This window comes from Hyperoodon ampullatus, assembly GCF_949752795.1.
Source record: "Hyperoodon ampullatus genome assembly, chromosome: 8".
Lineage (NCBI taxonomy): Eukaryota > Metazoa > Chordata > Mammalia > Artiodactyla > Ziphiidae > Hyperoodon > Hyperoodon ampullatus.
In genome coordinates, this window is record NC_136921.1 from 28,297,500 (window position 1) to 28,315,593 (window position 18,094).

Below are 18,094 nucleotides of genomic sequence, written 5' to 3' on the forward strand. Positions count from 1 at the left end.
CTAGGCCATGATATTTTTTAAACCTGGCTCTAACTATATCCATGGCCCATCACTCACTGTTCTATGTTCCAGTCTAACTGAAATGCAACTTGTTATAATTTCTAATTCTCTGTGATGCTAAACCACAGAAAATTATTACAGTGAAACAATCTAAACACAAGTATACTGATAAAGTGGTACAAACCTCTAACTAATACCAGGGGCTTTCTAATTTATCTTTTTCTTATATGGTATTCTTCTCTCTCTCTTTTTCTTAACTTTTAAAGAAGAATATTGTCATTTCCCATGACACTTCCCTGATTATATCTAAGGATCATTTTTAAGTCACATCTAATTGATAATATATTTTTCAGGTGAATGGTCACATGAAGAGCTCTCTTGACCACTATACCATTTCCAGAAGAGTCAAACAAATACATTTCACTATTAATTGAACAGGACAGTCAAAATTAGACCAATTATTTAATTCCAATGTACTAAAAAGACCTATTATTAAAAATAAAAGGCAACAGTATCATTTCACATGATGAGTATTTAAAACAAAACAAAAAGTCAAAACTCATTCCTTATACCATGAGTCCAAGATTTCACTTTGAAGTGAGAAATCTCATGGAGCATTCTGTAGAGAAAGAACAGTATTTAAATATCTGATTTCTAATCCCTAGAATATTTCCGTGTTCATGCATTCATAAAAGAGAGAATATATTTGGGTCTTAGTAGCTTCCTACCAGGACTACTAAGGTCCTGGGGGTTGAAAAATTGTTTGAAAAGCATTTGTGGTAAAACAAACATAGCAAAAGGTTTAACAGCAACAATCCCATTTTTTTATAGTATGAGAGTAACAGATTTAATAGTTGCTCTGCAATAGCATATTCACACAAAAGTCACAGTTTATTTTTGAGAAAATGATTTCAGTTGTGGAAACTGAATAACAAGAGCAATGCAATCTGTCTTAATTGAACAGCAAACATGATTGAAATGCCATGTCACCTTTACTCCTGGAAAGGAAGAACTTCTCTGGTCAAAGACTTTAATTGTAAGTGGATCTCTCATGAAAATATAGAATGTAGCTTTATTTATACCTTACCTTGTTCTAAAAAGGATTTTAAAAAATTACAAATGGAAATCTAATAAAGTAAAGCATGAAATAGTTAGCATGTGAAATGTATACTATAGGCTCTGCCCAGTTACTTGAAGTAGAACACAACTTTATTCTGAGGTTATTAGAGGCCAAGGAAAAAATAGAAACACAATTAGTGTCCATATGATAAAACCAAGCCAGTGGTTTAAGACAAAGTCAAGTCGTTTTTAACACGCTCTGACTTGAAAAACATCTAAAGATGCCACGGGTCTTCATAAAGGGAAATATATAACTATTGTCCTTACATAGTCTTTATGTATTTGTGACCTCTTAAAAGTACGGTTATTATAATCTTAAAGACATTTTCTAGATTCATGTTCAACCAAGACAGTATATGTCAGGTGGTGCCAAACTACAATCCACTGGTCAATGGACCTGTCATGTGTTTTTATAAATAAAGCTTTATTGGAACACTGCAATACCCATTGGTTTACATATTGTTTATGGCTGCTTTCTTGCTACAACAGCAGAGCTAAGCAACTTCAACAGAGACTATATATGGCCCACAAAGCCTAAAAATTTTTCTGTCTGACCCTTTACAGAATAGCTTGCCAACCCTGACATTTGATATTATTTATAAAAACATTTTTAGAATGCAACTATTTAAAATCAGAAATAAATATTTAACAAAAATGTTTGTAATCCTTTGCAAGAAAATCTGTTTACTTAATTTTATACACTCATACCATTGATTTTCAATAATTGTTTACTAAAGTAATTTGTGTAGTCACATAGTTCATTTCCAATATGGCCTAGAAATCAGAGGAGTTGAATTGAAATTTGTCTTTATTTCTTTGCTTTGTTTTCCAAGGCCAATGTCCTTTTAAAAATACATATTTTGCATGCACATGACATAACCCCAATAGGAGAGCATATTACTCACTGACTACAGTTCTACATGGCTTCTAACTCTTTGGGGCTATTTCAAGACTGTGTTTCTGAACTTTTTGACATTGGCATTCCTCACCCCATCTTTATCAGTGTCACCACCTCCATTCTTTGGTATTGATATTTATTTTCTTAGCTGTTTGTGAAAGTGTCTGCAACCATAGCTCCCAAACAAGTCCCTTAGTCTCTGCCTCTAAATAGGTTGGTGTCTCTATGCTACACCATATGTAGAAATTCTAGACCTGCCACTGCATCCTCTCAAATTTTTCTTGATAATCTTAAAACATCACACTCCTCACCCTCCTCCCCAAGTCAAAATCCTTCACTGACTCCAATGGCCTTATGATAAAACTAAAACCCCAAGTAAGCCCAGTATTTAAGGACTGCTACAAATCCAAGACCACCTACCCATCTTACTCTTCTCCAAAAGGAATCCCCCACTGCAGGCAATATGGTTTACCTTGCTCTTTGTCACCTCAGTGTCTTTGCTTTTGCTATTATCCTACCTGGGTGCTTTCCAAACCAAGCCACTTATGCAGCCCCACTCCACATCCTGCTTCCCACATGAAATCTTTAGCTTCTGCACATGGTGATATACTTCCCTCCTCTAAATTTGTATAGCACTTACAAGACATGCTATTCTTTACCATTTACCTTATTGTGCATTATATTCTTTTTAATATTAGTTTTATGTCTTGTGCCTCTAGTGAGTGGCAACTAGAGGAAAACAACACGCTGTATATTTTATTTCCCATAGCATAAGCATGGTTGTACATATAGAAGAAAATCAATCACTTTCTTGTTTTTCTTAAAGCCTTTCATCAGTTCTTTGAAATAATAGTTTATATTTGATATTTAGTGATATCTCAATATTAAAAGGCCTACATTTAAATAAAATTCCAAGAACGCTATTTAGAGTTTAAAATATATTTGAATTATTGGTTGGTTTGTTATTCATATATTTAATATTTAACTTGAGTAATTGCAAGTCTGGGAGATAGATATATCATTCTACCTAACTGCTCCACATTAAAGCAATTTACATCATATAATTAATTAATCCTAAAAACAAAACAAAGTGGAAGTCAAGAAAAGAAGCTTGAAGAAAAATCAGCAGTAATTCAATTCTTCATTATAAAATAAAAATACTACTTTCCCCTAAATTATGTGATATTTTGAAAATGCCCTAAAAATAATACTACATGAAAGAATAAAAAAAATAATAGTTTTGTTTTCTATTGAGGAAATGCCTAGGAAAAAAGTAAACAGCCTTGAATTATGCCAAAAGTACAATCAATCAAAAGTCTGAGGCTTCCCTGGTGGCGCAGTGGTTGAGAGTCCGCCTGCCGATGCAGGGGACGCGGGTTCGTGTCCCGGTCTGGGAGGATCCCACATGCCGCGGAGTGGCTGGGCCCGTGAGCCATGGCTGCTGAGCCTGCACGTCCGGAGCCTGTGCTCCGCAACGGGAGAGGCCACAACAGTGAGAGGTCTGCGTACCGCAAAAAAAAAAAAAAAGTCTGGCAAACTGTGTTTAATGCTAAGTTCAGTAGAGCATTATACTAGGTCTACAAATATTTGAAAAGTACATTTAAGTATTTTAGCATAAGCAATATACATGAAGAGGTAAACTAACCATTAATCTCAAAGGTGATTCAAGATCATCATGAAATGGGATCAGCTCACTTACTGAATTTCAGGACATTTAGGCCATTACCTGTAAGAAACAAAATATGTGTAACTCCGTTATTTAATTCATTTATAAATTTCAGTACCATATTGGTTGTTGCTTGGCACCTGGCCTTGTTTATAACTAAAGCTGCTGTGGGGAAATAGCCAAAGAACACATTCATGTTGACACTGGAGTGATTTTTGTGACTACTTTCCTCAAACATGGATTTATAATTTTCTGTTTATATTTTTTTAAAAACTTAGTTTCAGGTCCAAAAAAGCTGCAGGGGTTAAAATCATTTATATATGTAATTCTCCAATAGCTCAAGAAAATGACATAATTTGGGTTACCCATGTTTAGAGCATTTTATATCAACAAAAATCTAATCTTATCTCTATCACTGATTTCTAATTTTCTAAATGATTTCTCTCTTGTGATTTAACGCATTAGTGATGTTAACAAATATATCTACAGAGATTTAGAAGACAAAATTAATCTTTGAAGGCTCTTATGAGATTCTCAAAAAAAATTTTGCTTCTACTACCTTAAAACTTAGAATGCACTGCCAATTAAATAAAAGTCAACCCCCTTATCATGGTCAAGAGAACCTATGTGGCCTGATATCTGCCTTCTGCCCTGACTTCCTGTCCCATCACCCTCTACCACGTTCATCAGACTCCAGGGCCACTGGCTATGTATTTGTTTCTCAAATATTCCAGGCTTCTTCCTGCTTTAAGGCTATTGTTTTTTCTGTTCCCTCTGCTTGAAAACTTTTCCCCCAGATATTCATATGCCTGGCTACTTCTCATTACTCATGTCTCCAAGAACAGTCTATGCCATCCCAGACAAGCTCTATTATGTGTTCTTGTTTTCTATTTCTTGCAGCATTTTTTTCGTGTCTGAAATTCGGTTTACATGTTAATTTCTGTCTCCCACTACTAGAATATTACCTCCATGAGGGCAGGACTTTGTGTGGTTTGTCCCAATATCCTATATATTCAAAAGAGTTCCTGCTGTATATTAGGGATCTAATAACCATTTGGTAAATAAATAAACGATTTATGGACCATGATATTAGAAGTACTTAGGGCACACCAGCGTGATATTTAAGTGAAGAAAAACAAAGAGTATCTATTTGCCCTGCAGTGTTTATGTTTAAAATGTTAAAATTTTGTGACCATGAATTTTTGTCTTTTATAAATTTTCTCCGATTAAAAAATTTTAAAATCTGCAAGACAAAAACTATGTTTCTTTGTTTTTTTAACTTTTTGTTTCATCCAAAAGAATACCTGTGCAACATTTTTTACATTTCAGAGAGTTTGGCAGTTTAAGAAAGATAATAGGGTATCATTTTTCAAGTATGGAGATTAATAATATCCCTGTTGCACACACTAACTTTTCATGAGCAAGCATACAAATATGTATTGTCTGTAAAATACCATGTAGAGATTATTCATAATATAAAAGCTAAAATTAAAAAATGAATTATTCCCAAGAACATCATTTATTAAAAAATATTATTATTATTTTTAACATCTTTATTGGGGTATAATTGCTTTACAATGGTGTATTAGTTTCTGCTCTATAACAAAGTGAATCAGCTGTACATATACATATATCCCCATATCTCCTCCCTCTTGCGTCTCCCTCTCATCCTCCCTATCACAACCCTCTAGGTGGTTACAAAGCACCAAGCTGATCTCCCTGTGCTATGGCAGCTGTTTCCCACTAGCTATTTTACATTTGGTAGTGTATATGTGCCCATGCCACTCTCTCACTTCGTCCCAGCTTACCCTTCCCCCTCCCTGTCCTCAAGTCCATTCTCTACGTCTGCATCTTTATTCCTGTCCTGCCCCTAGGTTCTTCAGAACCTTTTTTTTTTTTTTTAGATTCCATATATATGTGTTAGCATATGGTATTTGTTTTTCTCTTTCTGACTTACTTCACTCTGTATGACAGACTCTAGGTCCATCCACCTCACTACAAGTAACTCAATTTTTACTCTTTATGGATCATTTAGATTTTCAGACTATCAAATTCAATAAACCACATCTAAGAAGAAAAGCATAAAATATCTTATTTTCAAAGATTTGCCTTCATAGGTATACATTCGAAATGTGCAATTAAGATGGCTTTTTCCTATATTTATGGCTCAAATACTTCAGGAGAAGCCAATATGTATAGCCCATCCTTTCTCAAATGTTCATGGAAAATATTTTAAGGAATTGTTCCATCTACTGAGTGATAAAACGGTAACTCCAATTCTGATTAATGACTAAATACATTCATTAAGAGAATTAGGACATACTATATGACATTCTTTAACAGAAGGATGACATTAGAATTCCTTCACTCCCTAGATAGTGGTATACAGTTTCAGTTTTCAGTGACTAGGAGTATACTTCTCTTTAAATATTTAAGCATGCTTTCTGCTTAATTTCTTTCCTCCAAGATGCTCTTCATGTCTTTCATATATTTGTCAGCTTAAGACTCGATAATGCCTAAGCAGTGTGGGTATGGGTGAAGCTCTACTGAACAGAGTAACCATGGAAACAACTAATCCTTATTTAATTTGCTGTCTCCTTGGATGAAGCAAAGAAACAAGAGGACTGGAACACTGGAGGCAGAGAAACAGGAAGACATACGAGAGTAGAAAAGTTAAGAGGGAAACAGACACAGACACAGAGGCCACAGCCTTTCTAGCTCGCTTCCTTTTAGCTAAAAATGTTAAAGTTGCAGAGACGCAAAAGGAAAGCTATTTTTGAGAAAATTTCATAGTGTTATAGGTCATAAAAAAGTTTCAACCTGGCTATTTTTGTTGGATTCCCCTTGAACACAGAGCCAAGTTTAAACACAAACTCAATCAATCTGGAGGCATCAGTATGGATAGTTCAAGTTCAGAGGAAAGCTCCTTAGCTTTTTAAGTACCTTGAGTCTGGGCACACAACCCCAGAGAGTTTAAACTTCTGTCCTAAGAGATCCAAACCACAAGAATGAACCTGGAGCAGCAGCCTTGTCAGTGTTTCCTGGACCAGGTTTAGTCTCACCACGTTCCACAGTGGAGCTGGCATGGAGCTGGTTGGAATGGCCCGAGTCCCTCCCTCTTTTATATTCATGTGAAAGTCACAAAGTGGGGCAGGTATGACTGCCAGATCACCCCACCCTTAGGTCAGAGAACAAAAATATAACCAGAATTGGAAGCAGACAGTCCGAGTGAGATGGTTCTTTACTGGCCTCCCCTTACCAGGCTGAGTTTGACCTGAATAACTAAATCTTAGGCCTGGTTCCACTACTCAGAACCTCAGGAAAGTCACTTAACCACTCCCTGTCACAGTTTACTTATATGTACATCGGAGGTTCACACCATTTGCTCCTAATGGCCCCTCTTCCTCTCCAAACATCTAAGTCATATATAATTAGCAAGTCTTAAGAACTGATGTCCCTTCTGTCATAGGGCAGAGGCACAGAAGAATAGACTTTGTTTCCAGATGTATAAGCACACAGTCCTTCTAGGCCACCAGTTATTAGGGTTACAAAAAGCTACTGTTACACGGACTATAAATATATTAGGAAGGAAAAGGAAAAGATTTCATTAATAAGTTTACTCATTTCAATATCAGTTTTTTTATGGAAAACTTTGGATTCTTATCACAAAACTTGATGGTAGTCTTTGGGAAGAGGTTGAAATAGGGCAGTGAGACTGTCCAAGATTATACCAAGTTGTCATAATTTACAATTTTGATATAGACCACCCTCACTTAATGTGGTATTTTTCAAAATAAAACAAAAAAACCCCAAATCATGGAACTAGTGATTGGTCTGAAAGTGATAAGAACTTAAAAAAAACCCCACAAAACCTCAGTTTCACCAAAGACCGCTTAATGGTCTATAATAATTTTCATCATGTAATCTATGAATGAGGCAAGCTTTAGGTTGAGGCACAATGGCCAAACCCATTAAAATAAACCCTAGATCATACTCACTTGGTTGTTTTACAAGAGATTTAGCTTCCAATAGGATGCTCAGTGCTTTCTTAATGCTTTCTTAGCAGCAAAATTTCTAAAGTTCCATCAATCCTGGCTTCTGCTGTTTAAATGAAGATAAACTGCATTTTCCATGCAATAGCAGTACCACCTGCACTTCTTAAAAGATAAATTTAAGGGACCAGTATTTCAATTCAGGACATTTGATCAACATGGAGATGCTTTGATTTTGAGCACAAGATTTAGCTGTATAATTTGATTTTAATAATGGGCAGTGAAATTTGGAATATATCTCTCCAAACAGAAAAATATAGTCATTGTTTGAAATTCATCTGATTTTACTTTTTTAATGAATAATTATGCCATTGTTTTTCCTATAAAATTGTATTTAATACCAAATATTCTCATATGGAGCATCAAAGTATAATTTTAAATTTTCTATAAATCAACTGATTATATAACAATTTATCTCAACTATAGAAAATGGTATAAACATAAGGCTAACTCTGTGATTATTACACACATACACACACACACCCCCACACACACACACAAATACCACCATGCTAGCCCTTTGTGAAACACAAGGTAGACACATTTGGTGGACTAATAAGTTGTTACAGGTGTTATGACTCCATATTCTTGTCCACTGAGCAAAGAAATTGTATGCTACAGATTGCAGATTTTTGTTTGAACAATATAAGTATGTGTAGTAAATTACAGAATCAGATCTTTTCCTAGCTATATTAGATGACATTAACATAAAGAGAATGCATAACTGAATCCTAAAAACTTTTTTTTTGCTTGTTTGTTCTCAAAGTGGGCCAAAGGAATGTGGTCTCATAAACACCAGAAAAATAGGCAACATATTGTTTAAAATATTGTTCTGCTCAAAAATGCATACTCTAAAGGAAAGATTAAATTACAATTTTGAGAGGCACAATACCCAAATAAAATAATACAGTTTCAAAGCTGAGCATTATTTAATTGTTCTGCTTTCCAGCCAATAAAATTAGAAAACATTTTCTCATGCCAATTTATTATATAATTTCACTGCTGTCCATTAACAACATAATACAGTATGTTGCAATTGTTACAATACAACATGGCTAACTATAAATCCATTGATACCTAAAGTAATGTGATATAAAGGGTTCATATTGGCATGATTATTCTATCTCAAACTAAAAGAGCTTGTTTGTATATTTACTTATAAGTTAGCTCTTTAAATATAAGAGAGCTAGATATTTAAGCAATGAAATACACTCATGGATATTCAAGTACTGTGTTTTATGATCATTTTGAGATCGATTCAAGATGGCTAATGCTGATGCTGTACAGAGCAATGTAACTAGGAATATTTCATTTAAAATTAAATTAATATAGTTCAACTTAGGTGAACATCAGTGTAGTTAGCTAGCATAAAACGAAGACAGTGAACTGCCTGACACATAATGACTTTACCAATCAATTCAATTTTAAAAAATAGTCAAACCATTTTATTTGATGTCAGGTGAATAAAATAACAAAATACAGTTGGCTAATCAAATTTTTCATTTTGAAAGCAATACGTTGTAGTACAGGTGTACCATATTTTTCTTTTTTTTAACTAATCTGAAGAAGGCTGGAAAGGACACAGTTGGGATAAGCAATTGTCTATAAGATAAGGGAGTTTGAGTCAACTTGGGTACAAATAATAGGAAGAAACAAGGTAGTAACTTTTCTTCCTGGTTCAGAAAGCCCTTCTAGAGGAAGGAAGCACGATCAAAGACTGGTATACAAGGAAAAGATTGTTCAGTGCTAGAGAATATAAAAGTCAAGATCAAAGAAGGGGCCAAGACAGGGATGGAGCCCTGAGAAGGAGGAGAAATTGTCATAAAACTGCATGTTAAATGAGAAATATAGATATAATGGAAAATAAACTGCAAGAAAAATAGCAGGCTATATTTGCATTTTCTATCAATCAGTGATTTTTTTTTTTTTTTTTTTTTGCCAATACAAATCGAAAGGAAGGAGCAAAGGAAGAAAAGGAGAAAGGAAGGAAGGGAAAGACAGTGAGGGAGAAGAAAGGAAGAAAAGAAGAAAGCAAGAGGAAAGTCAAGTTGTGTGATCTTAGTTCAATTATTTTCTCTAAAAGGCCTATTAACATAACAAAAAGCAAAACATAAGAGTTGTCCCCTCTGGTGTATATTAATGAAAAACAAATTGTTTAAAACTTTCTTTAAAATCCACAATATAAATTTAACAACTGACTGAAAAAGGAAATCCTGAGCTCTGTCTTAACTTCCACAGAATTTCACTAAAATGTCTATGTAAAACGTATCAGTATCACCACTCAAAGAGTTTACCTCTCTTGAACAAGAAAGACTAAGTTCAAAGATTACATTCACAGTGTTTCTCATAAAAAGTCAACTAATTGTGTTCATATTGTTTTAAAATTTTTAATTCACTATAGAGTTGCTTCCAATACGCATCCTGTATAAATTTTACAAGAAAACACCTATGGTCTTAGTTCAAAGTAATGGCAGGGGAGGGATTCAAACAAAATATTATGTTGAGGTAGAAAAACAAACAGATTTTTTCCCTCTTCACCCACTTAGACAAAGGCTCATCTCCAGCCTAAAGGGAACGTAGCTGAGAATTTACTTTCGTTCCTCATCTTCCTCTACCCCCACCTACTCACCCAAACTTTCTCACAGACCCTCACCCAAGATTTTGGCCCTTCATGTGCCACTTCTTAATTTGTAGTTCTTTAACTGCTTTGGTGCCTGGAATCAATTCCTGGGACTGATAATTTCTTGAGACACCAAAAGTTGCTTAGAATAATCTGAATTGAGATTTTCTTGTGCTGTCCAGCATTTAATGATCTGACCTTCTACAGCTGATACAGCTGATTCAACTGATTGGCTGAAGCATTTGAGATACCTTAGTACTTCCATTGTGTGTCAGAGATGGTATATTTACAATTCCCTAGTTTATATATACAAATATTTATATAATTATATAGAGAGAATACATATATGGAAAAAGAAGGATATACAGGGTGTACATTAGGACATTTACATAACTGATACATAAAAGCTTGTCTTTGAGGTGTTGGGACATTACCCTGCCCAAGTGCAGTCCCTCGCACTTATGTATCATATCTGAAACATGCTCACTTAAATGTTACTTCTTAGTTATTCCCCATTACAAAAGAAACAAATCCCTCTAACTTTATTTGTAAGGTTTTTTTTTTTACATCTTTATTGGAGTATAATTGCTTTACATTGTTGTATAAGTTTCTTAAAGCCAGGAGCCCTGTAGTATTTTTTGTGTCTCTATACATAGTCCCCAGTACAATATTCTGCATCCAGTAGAAACTTAAGAGATACATAATAAATTAAATAAATAAATAAATCAGAATAAATGAAAAGTAAAGGCTAAATTTGTATTGAGAGTAACAGTATTGAAGACAAAATGCCTAGAGAACTCTAACATTCAAATATGAGATTTAAAAGAATGGAATGAAAAGAGAGGAAAGAAAATCAGTGAAATGATCAAAATACTGCTCACACATAAGAAGGTCTAGACTGAGCAGATCAAGGCAATGGCATTAAGAAAGGCATAGGGAGAACTAAAGTAGAAAAAGAACAGACATATCTGAGAGAATCAGATACGACTCAAAGGGCGTAACAGCATCTTTACCTGATGTTTCAGAGACATAAGAGTTTATGACTGTTCCAGAATGTTATCTTTGGATAACTTTTACAAATGCATTACTAATAACTTACCTAAATGACTACTTTTAGCATTAAGGGATATGGTATTGACTGTAACTGTTATTTCAGATTCTTTGTCTTAACCTGTCGAGAGGAAATTAAGCATTGAAAGGAATTCATTAACCAAAGTGATCAACTTGAATACTAAAATCCCCAAGTTGGTTTCATATGGTCAGTCTTATGGGGACATCAATGAATATTTTAAGTATCCACATATTGTCATGTATACATCTAAGCAAACGTTGTAACTACTTCATTTTAAAGTCCAACAGTGCAACTCCATTTTTCAAAAGCATAACAATCCAGTCTATTATCTAGTTGCTAGTAAAATTCAACAAAAAAATGGGTGTCATAAGAAAACATGCAAAAATACACCAACAAGCATTTTTCTTCCTTCTCCCTTCTGATGTTTAGAAAATTTGCAAATCGATTTAAGCCAGAAGTGGTAAAGGAATGAAATTATTCCTTCGGGTATGCTGTGCCAAGTTTCATTTCTGGTTGCATACTTATGACCAAGTTCAGTATCCTTGAAAAGAAATCCATAAAAGAGAAAATATCCCTTTAACCTCAGCAGAGCCACACAGTAGAGGCTGCTATGGGAGGAGAAAGGCTTCTGCCTTGAGATGGGTGTGCTCCTGGTGTTTGGTTTCCACTGAGAGGATGCCTGCTCTCTCAATGAATCTGAAGTAGCTACTAGGATGAGGTAATGGCTGTGCCGGTTTCACTGGGTCATGCTCTCTCTGCACATTTTTTCTCCTTCTCCTCCCTGAGAAGGTGCTGTAAACAAGTCATCCTGGGAGAGTTGCTACAGAGAATTAACAAATCCTAAATTTGAAATTCTTGAGAACACTGGATCTAATTTTGATAGTCTAGACATAACTAGAAGCTGAAAGCAGCACTGACAGAGTCACAAAGAAACAGGTTACTTGATGGGGGCGAGGGAAATGAAAAGAGGAGGGAAACAAAGAAAATGAAAATTCATGTATTTAAAATATTATTTTTTTTAAAAAAAGGAAGCTCAATTTTTAAATTGCTTAGATCTCCAGATGTATGTTAAGCAAATTTCTGCTTATGGGTAAAATAAAAACAACAACAAAAAGAATTTTGGAAATTAAATAACATTATAGCATATTGTGAAATACTAAAATTAAATAAACCACGGACAGATAAACAGCATGTACCACTGATCCTAAAGGCACAATAGCTCTGATCACATGCAAATCATGATTCCAGATGTAAACTTAAGATAACCAGATAAAATTACCAGGAAAGCAATGTAAAATCACACACACAAGCATGCACAGGCGTATGGTGGTACACACCACATACATACACACGCAAATATAACACTTTTTATTGAAAGACAAAAATGTCTTTCACCTTTCCTTAAGAAGGAAATGCTTTTGTGCATGAAGAGGGGGTGACTGAAATGCCCATGATTTTTTACAGATTCATAAAGATTTCTACCAAAATATGTAGACACCAATTGCCCAGTTAAATGGGTGTTTTGAGTCACATTCAAGTGAAAGGCTATAATCTTCCTCCTGGGCATTCTCAAGAGCTTTTATTTATTTAATCTATTTTCATTGCCAAAAAAATTACAATTGCCCACAGTGAAATGACAGGGTTACAGAGCTATGCTTTATACTAGGCTGGTACCTGCAGCTCAAGCATGGGACATTTTGCATAATGTGGCTCACATAAAAGGCTTTGTTCTCCATCGCCTCACTGAGGCTGCAAACCTCAATTTCAGTTAGCAGTCACTTCCTCTCCCAGGCCGATCATTTTAAAATAAATTATATTTTTAACATTTAAGTTAGTACCTTACCGATATTCATTAATCCTTTCGCCTCACATCCAAAATTATATACCACCCAACAACATATATTTATTTGTTTTGCACTACAAATTTCATTCACCCCATAATCCCAAACCTTCAAGAATATTTAAAGATTCGTCTTTAATTATCCACTCCCTTTTGCAACATTAGGTATATAGTGTATTATATATGCAAATGTGTTTACATGTGTGTGTGTGTATGTGGTGTGTACCACCACACCCCTGTGCATGCTTGTGTGTGTGAGCGCATTTAAACAAAAACCCTTCACATCGAGTCAGTTTTAAAGGGTCTGTGTGCTGGAAGCATTATGCTAAGGGCTTACAGCTGATGGCACACAGCAATTGTTACAAACGGGCTTGTTGCTAATAAAGCTTTTTTTTTTTTTTACTTTCCGACAAAATCCTGAAACCCTGATGCTAGGCAGTATAACATCCATTTCCAGTTTTCAAGGATTTTTTTGCTGACCCCATCCGTTTTACTACCCCCTCCCCCCTACACACACCCAAACACACACATCCCCACTCCTAGCTCCTCTCACACACTCCTTCTTTAAATTTCCATCCTTAAACAAAAGAAGAGGTTGGGGAAGGAAGGCATCCAGCACTGCAGACCCCAAAGCACCTTTTAAGAAGAAAAAGAAAATAGATGCACTGTATATGCTGCTTCCCACCCCCATCGTTTAAAAAGAGACTACGTGGACGCTCAAGCTCACCCAGACTCATTTTTTCGTGTCCCGCCCTCAACAAGACCAGACATTAATTTTTCATTTTCCTAAAATTATAAATATTCATCAGTCTTGCTCTTCCAAGCTGTCTCTGGGAGAATTACAGGGAAAATGATGTCAAATTGACAAGGTTTCTCTAACTTACTCATTCGTCAGTGTGCAGTTCTCTGCAGTTAGGTGGACAAAAAAAAAAACAAACAAAAAAAACCCAGAAAACAAAAAACCTCTATCTCGAAATTCTTTTACAAGGATATCTCTCAAGACAGATATCCTAAACCCGACGTAAATTCCCGGACGTTTCAAAGTGGTACTTACCGAGGTCACACACCCTTCTACAAATCTAGAGCCCAGGTAGCAGCCCTGGTCCCCTGCTGCGTAGTAGTGACACCTAGAGAGGCCGGGCCTGAAGCTTCCGCCAGCTGGAAGGCTGGACAGCTCGGCCAACCTGTGCCTGCTTCCAAGGCACAGAGGACGAGACAGCCCCTCCCCATTCCCATTCCTTTCCTGGGCTCCCTCTCCTCCCTCTACGCGGTGGGCGAGGCAGGAGAAAGAGAAGCACCCTATACAGAGGTGGGGACGGCTCTCTTACCTGGGCGCAGAAACTGGATGCACCCGCGGTCGTCGCTGCCACCGTTCAGGGACCTGAGGACCTAACGTCCTCCGGAGAAGGAGCAGAGCGGGGGACGGGGCAGGGGAAGAAGGAGAAAGAAAAGAAAGAAGCGGAGGGGAAGAAAAGAAAGAGAGGAGGAGGAGGAGGATGCTGTCGCCGCGGCGCCCGAGAGCCCGCGCAGCCGGAGCGCCCGGCCCAGTCTGAGCGTCGCCCTGGCCGCCGGCTCCCCGCGCGGCCACCCCGCCCTCTGCAGGCCCCGCCTCCCGCCCCCCACAAGCCCCGCCCGATCGGCGGCCGGGTCGGCGGCGGGGGCGGGGTTGGGGCGGGCACAGCTGCAGCGTCCCGGAGGGGAGCGCGACCGCCCCGCCTTTCTCCGCTGCCAGCCAGCCGCCAGACGGGAACCGCGAGGGTGGCAGCCTCAGCGCTCCGGCCAAACCCGGGCCACTCTGGGCCTGGGACCATGGGGCCCTCTTTAGAGAATCCCTCCCCCCTCACCGTCCACCTCCGTCACCAGAAGCTGTGTGAGACCAACATCCTCGGGACAGAGGGACCCAGCGAACCTTCTTTTCCGACGTCCTTGGTAAACTCAGGGGAGCGTCAGTTTTAGTCTCTCAAGGAGTGCCTCATAGACGCCCCTCCTTTCCCTGCTCCATCACTGTGAGGTTGGGGTTCCGGTTACCCCTCAGTGGCGAGGGCTCACTGGCCTTGCCTCCACAAACCTCCGGACAGTTGCTTCCAGAAAAGACAGGAAAGTTGGGGCGAGCATGAGGACAAAGAACAACGCATGTCAATACTAAAGGAACAATGGTTGAGGGTTTACAGAATTACTAGACTTCTTCCGTCACTAATCAGATTTGTTCATTCATTTATTCGTTCAACAAATGTGTATTAAATCTGCTATGTGTCAGGCACTGTTCTAGGCACTATGGAAACATCAGTGAACAAAACAGAACGCCCCCCCCCCCCCAAAAAAATCCCTGCCTTCTTGGATATTACTTTCTAGAGACCCAGGTGTATGATCCAGAGTCAATTCATTTCATCTAAATCTCATGTACGACTGTGTCAAATGAGGATTAAAAAATGTCATCCCTACCCCTACGGCATATTTAATATGAAGATATAATTAGATAATGAATAAGAAGAGTCTGTGAAGAATATGAAGCACAGAAAACATTGACCTTGAAATGTCACCATTTAAAAGAATTACCTCTTAAATACTTTTGAAAGAGATGTGCCCAACTGAGAAAACAGATGATTGTTTACCATGGAATCTTCATAATCATAGAACATCACTTCATTGTAAGTAAGAGAGGTAAGATGCAACTTAGAATTGTTTCAAGCTTCTATATGGAGTACTAACAAGGTGTTTTTAAGGTTACCAAGATAATGGTGTATGGTCTGTGCAGTTTCAACAATAGCTATAATTTGGTTTTGTCACTTAAATTATCCATAGAATCATAAAACCATAGAACATTAGAGTTGATTTCTCAGACATTTGGCCCACTTCCCTCAATTTTCAGATTGAAAAAGAGACCTAATGATGGGACACTGTAAAGATTAGAAACCATAACAGAACAAAGTCTGAAACCCTGGTCTCCAAAATCATACCCCACGCTCTGAGTATTGTTTCCCTCTGTCCAGTTTCATCCCACATCCCAGTGCTTGAAGTGAGATTGGAAGTATCAGGGCATACCAAGTAACAGAGAGGTTGGAGGATTTAGGGCTCCTCCTCAGAAAGTGATCCGATTGAGAAGAAGGAGGTCTTAGGGGACTATGAAATCATATGGTTGGAAAGAAGGAGTAAGAATCCTGCTAGAGTGTTAGCAGATGACATTCTTGACCTGGCACACAGATACAGATGCTCATCGAGAGTATATCTTCAATCCTGTATAGTCCTATTATTGAGTATTTCTCAGTTCCTGTTAGTTCCGTGCTATTTGACACAACAATAAAGTTCTAAGGTGGTGTTGCTCTTTCTGCCTTCCTTCATTTCATGTAGAACTCCCCTGGGTCTGCATCAACTTTGAGTTTAAAGTAAAAAGATATTGTGTTCCAGCATTGAACACAATCATGCCCAACCTCATTGTCTGCAAACCAAAATATTTCTTTGATTATTTTAGTTTTACTGTTAGTCTTGAAGTCGGGTATTGTCAGGTCCTACAGTCTTACTCTTCTTTTTCAAAATTCTTTTGAATCATCTAGTACTTTGCATTTTTACATAAGTTTTGGGGCCTTGTCAATTTCTATTAAAATAATACTGTTTTTAATTGGAATTGTGGTGAACTTATAGGTCAATTTTGGCAGAATTGCCATCTTAATAATATTGTCTTCTAATCCATGAACATGGTATAGATCTTGATTTATTTAAGTCTTCTTGAGGTTATTGGGTTTTTTAAAATTATTATTAACAGGTTTTATTTCTCAGAGCAGTTTTACATTTCAAAAAAAAAAAAAATTGAACAGAAAATACAGAGTTCCCATTACAGGGATCCCCTGCTTTCTAAAAGTTTGCTTTATGCCACTTCTCTTTTACAAAAGACCTACATTTGTACGTGTTTTCACTAACTGAAAGAAATCAAAAAGGATTTTTGCTGTTATAAAAAAAAAAAAACACCAAAAAAAAGCGAAAATAGCATTCAGTGTTTGTTTTGCAGCCAGCCGTTATAGAGGCAGACGCACCCGAGCAGTGAGAGTGACACCACCCAACTCCATCAAGCCCCCGTAGCTTTGAACTGTGTCTATGAGCATCTGGGCATCCATTAGCGAGCCGTGTCCTAAGGTCATTTCTTCTTCACTTTATGCCGTTCAGCTTACCAAAGGTCTTGTAGAAACGTACTTTCGGTTAGCAGGGGAACATGTGTCTTTCACAGAACAAAACTTTTTAATTTTAATGAAGTCCAACTTATCAATTTTTTTTTCATGAATCATGCTTTTAGTGTCATATTTAAAAACTCATTGTCAAACCCAAGATTTCTATGATTTTCTCCTACATTATCTTACAGAGTTTAAGAACTTTGTGTTTTACATTTAGCTCTTAGTCCATTCAGTCCGCTATAATAAAAATAACATAAACTGGGTGGCTTATAAACAACACTTATTTCTCAGTTCTGGAGGCTGGGAAGTCCAAGAGCATGGTGCCAGCAGATTCAGTGTCTGGTGAGGGCCCATAGCCTTATGAACAGAACTTTCTTTGGTGTCCTCACATGGTGAAAGGGGCAAGGGAGCTTTCTAGGGCCTCTTTTATAAAAGCACCAATCCCATTCATGAGGACTCCACCCTCATGACGTAAGCACCTCCCCAAACCCCACCTCCCAGTACCATCACATTGGGCATTAGGTTTCAATGTATGAATTTTGGGGGGGGGATACAAATATTCAGCTTATAGCAAGGTCTATGATTCATTTTGAGTTAATTATTGTAAGGGGTGCAAGGTCTGTGTCTAGATTCATTTTTTGCGTGTGGATGTCCAGTTGTTCTA